The following is a 3,961-nucleotide window of genomic DNA, read 5'->3' as shown; positions in this document are numbered from 1 at the left end:
AACGAATGAGTTTTTACATCTGAATCATACCAAGACTAGCGAATGAGTGAAGTTAAGCTTCCGCTCTCAAGAGACAAGAGCGGGTAGAAAACAAAAAGAGTTACCATTTTTGTACCTTCATTTTCTTATAAATATTTTCTCTGCCGTCGAGCACTCATGCAGCTGCGACGGTATAATTTATATCTGAGGGAACGAGTGTAGCGCGTCGACATTCGAAGTCCCGCTACACTTTCCACGTTAAGTACAGAGTAGAAAGTAAGACAACACTGTACTGAAAACCTTTTTCATTAGTTCCTTTCTCTTGGTATGTAATCACACATGGTGTCGATAGGCACTTCCAAAATTGACAGTGGATTGCTACAGTGAGAACTAGCATTTCGGGCCTGGCGTGTTCCTACATTTCTCTGAAACCTAAACTGATCTTCCCCCAAGGTCTTACTGCATATGTGCCAGTTTACTGCAAATCTGACTACGGCGTACGAACCATAAGTTACGCTGAAAGTCAACAGCCATACCATGTCGAATACACCGGTTCTCGTCCGATCACCAAAGTTAAGCAAAATCAGGCCCGGTTAGTACTTGGATGGGTCACCCCCTGGGAACATCGCGTGCTGTTGGCTCCCGTTCATTTTGCCGCGCGGTCTCGGGCGCCTTGCCACGGTTCGCGCGGCTCCCCCTGTCGGAGGTTCGAGTCCTCCCTCTTGGGCATGGACATGTGTGTGTTGTTCTTAGTGTAAGTTAGTTTAAGTTAGATTAAGTAGTGTGTAAGCCTAGGGATCGATGACCTTAGCAGTTTGGTGCCATAGAACTTACCACAAATTTCCAGAACCGCGCTGCTGCTACGGTCGCAAGTTCGAATCCTGCCTCGGGCATGGATGTGTGTGATGTCCATAGGTTAGTTAGGTTTAAGTACACTACTGGCCATTAAAATTGCTACACCAATAAGAAATGCAGATGATAAACGGGTATTCATTGGACAAATATATTATACTAGACCTGACATGTGATTACATTTTCACGCAATTTGGGTGCATAGATCCTGAGAAATCAGTACCCAGAACAAATGGTTCAAATGGCTCAGAGCACTATGGGACTTAACATCTGAGGTCATCAGTCCCCTAGAACTTAGAACTACTTAAACCTAACTAAGCTAAGGACATCACATACATCCATGCCCGAGGCAGGATTCGAACCTGCAACCGTAGCGGTCGCGCGCATCCAGACTGAAGGGCCTAGAACCGCTCGGCCACAATGGCCGGCTACCCAGAACAACCACGTCTGGCCGTAATAACGGCCTTGATAAGTCTGGGAATTGAGTCAAACAGAGCTTGGATGGCGTGTACAAGTACAGTTGCCCATGCAGTTTCAACACGATACCACAGTTCATCAAGAGTAGTGATTGGCGTATTGTGACGAGCCAGTTGCTCGGCCACCATTGACCAGACGTTTTCAGTTGGTGAGAGATCAAGATAATGTGCTGGCCGGGGTAGCAATCGAACATTTTCTGTATCCAGAATGGCCCGTACAGTATCTGCAACAGGCGGTCGTGCATTATCCTACTGAAATGTAGGTTTTCGCAGGGATCGAATGAAGGGTAGAGCCACGGGCCGTAACACATCTTAAATGTAACGGGCACAGTTCAAAGTGCCGTCAAAGCGAACAAGAGGTGACCGAGACGTGTAGCCGATGGCACTCCATACCACCACGCCGGGTGATATATCAGTATGGCGATGACGAATACACGCTTCAAATGTGGGTTCACCGCGATGTCGGCAAACACGGATGCGACCATCGTGATGCTGTAAACAGAACCTGGATTCATCCGGAAAAATGACGTTTTGCCATTCGTGCACCCAGGTTCGTCGTTGAGTACACCATCGCAGGCGCTCCGGTCTGTGATGCAGCGTCAAGGGTAACCCGCAGCCACGGTCTCCGAGCTGAAGTCCATGCTGCAGCAAAAGTCGTCGAACTGTTCGTGCAGATGGTTGTTGTCTTCCAAACGTCCCCATCTGTTGAGTCTGGGATCGAGATGTGGCTACACGATCGGTTACAGCCGTGAGGATAAGATGTCTGTCATCTCAACTGCTAGTGATACGAGGCCGTTGGGATCCAGCCGATTCCATATTCTGCTAACAGTCATTGGATCTCGACCAACGCGAGCAGCAATGTCGCGATACGATAAACCGCAATCGCGATAGGCTACAATCCGACCTTTATCAAAGTCGGAAACGTGATGGTACGCATTTCTCCTTCTTACACGAGGCATCACAACAACATTTCACCAGGCAACGCCGGTCAACTGCTGTTTGTGTATGAGAAATCGGTTGGAAACTTTCCTCATGTCAGCACGTTGTAGGTGTAGCGACCGGCGCCGACCTTGTGTGAATGCTCTGAAAAACTAATCATTTGCATATCACAGCATCTGCTTCGTGTCGGTTAAATTTCGCGCCTGTAGCACGCCATCTTTGTGGTGTAGCAGTTTTAATGGCTCAGATGTTAAGTTCCATAGTGCTTAGAGCCATTTCAACCATTTCACAGCAGACCAACGACGAGGACACGACTGCGACCAGGAAATGCTACATTGCGAAGTCTTCAGCTGCACATTCGGTATAATTAGTACAGGTCGTCGTCACTGCCGATATATTTTCTGCGGCTGGCATTACTAAATAAGCTGCGATGCCATTGTATCCAGCTGCTGTGCAGAGGACGAGGGGCTGCAGCAGTGTGGGGGCGGCAAGTGTCCGGGAGACGGGCGGCCGGCCGGCGGCTGACGCGGGGGCGTGGCCGTGACAAGCAATTGGCGGCGGGCGGCGGGTTGCGTCAGGCCGGCCGCGGTCGTGCTCGTGCTCGTGCTCGTGAACGTGAACGTGTTTGTCAGGCCGCGTGGCCGCCGCCTGCCCTCGCCCCCGGCCTCGGGGCTCGGCGCACATCGCTATTCATCTCCGGCATTGTGCGCCGACAAAGCCGTCCCCGCGCCGGGGAGAGCGCCTCACCCGGGGCCCGCCTTATAATTACAAGCGCGAACACCGAGTCCGGCAACTGACGACACCTCGCAGCTCCGATTGCTATTTTTAGTTTTCTAAATTGGCCCGGTATAACCAGCCTTTCACATACACAACATTGTACAAGTCTTGTTTTGTAAGTAAAACCGCCTTTTCCCATACGCGATTGGCAATTTTTTATTTTTCATTTTATTTTATTTTTATTACTATTATTATTATTATTATTATTTTGCTCTAAGGCATCATCAGTGGGATCTATAACGATTCAGATTTGTTACTTGTACATTATCAAACAGTTCACTTCGCGATATTTTTATGTAAATAAGCAATTAATTACGGTTTGCTGTGATCTGCGTTTCCTCTCATCTGGTCTGGACGTCGCACTACCACTATATTTCCGACACATAAGCACAATTTTGTATTTCGAACTTTTTCACATTGTTCACCATGCTACTCCTTCTTTTTTGTGGTGTACTTTTATTCTTTTTGTCAGTCGATATATCTACCTCTTCGGACTCTCTGCTTTTAACAACGTAAATATTGTACATTGTAACTTGTAACCTCCCCACAAAAATTTTAAAAGAAAGAAATATGACAATATTTAATTATGAATGCTAATGGACATTGTGCTAAGCGTAACCTGCCCACAATCAAATGTACTGACAATGGCAACAAAATGTGAAATTCGCAATCTGACTCAAATATAAATTCTTCAGCAAAAAATTAAAGTCTATTCAGTGATAAGAAATTTCAATTAAACCGAAACATCGGTCTTTGGCCCTGTGTAAAACAATCAGAATTAGATTCTTACCTCAGTATAACTGGATGTCAAATTTCTGCTCTTATCTTTGCGCACGGCTTGGAGGAACTGCATTGCAAATAATAATATTCCTTTTTTCTCTTTAAAAGAAGTGGAATGAAATGGGAAGTGCAACGAAATTTTTAGTTCAATAAAAATT

The 3,961-nt window shown here is 46.6% G+C and overlaps 1 pseudogene; it reads left to right on the top strand.

The window, feature by feature from the left end:
- The first annotated feature begins 501 nt into the window (after window positions 1-501).
- LOC124614118 lies at window positions 502-620 on the top strand (annotated as a pseudogene).
- Window positions 621-3,961: the final 3,341 nt, after the last annotated feature.

The sequence above is a fragment of the Schistocerca americana genome, chromosome 4 (assembly GCF_021461395.2).
Source record: "Schistocerca americana isolate TAMUIC-IGC-003095 chromosome 4, iqSchAmer2.1, whole genome shotgun sequence".
NCBI classification, from domain to species: domain Eukaryota; kingdom Metazoa; phylum Arthropoda; class Insecta; order Orthoptera; family Acrididae; genus Schistocerca; species Schistocerca americana.
The sequence above is the reverse complement of the archived record's forward strand: the minus strand, read 5'-3'. Positions and strand labels throughout refer to the sequence as shown.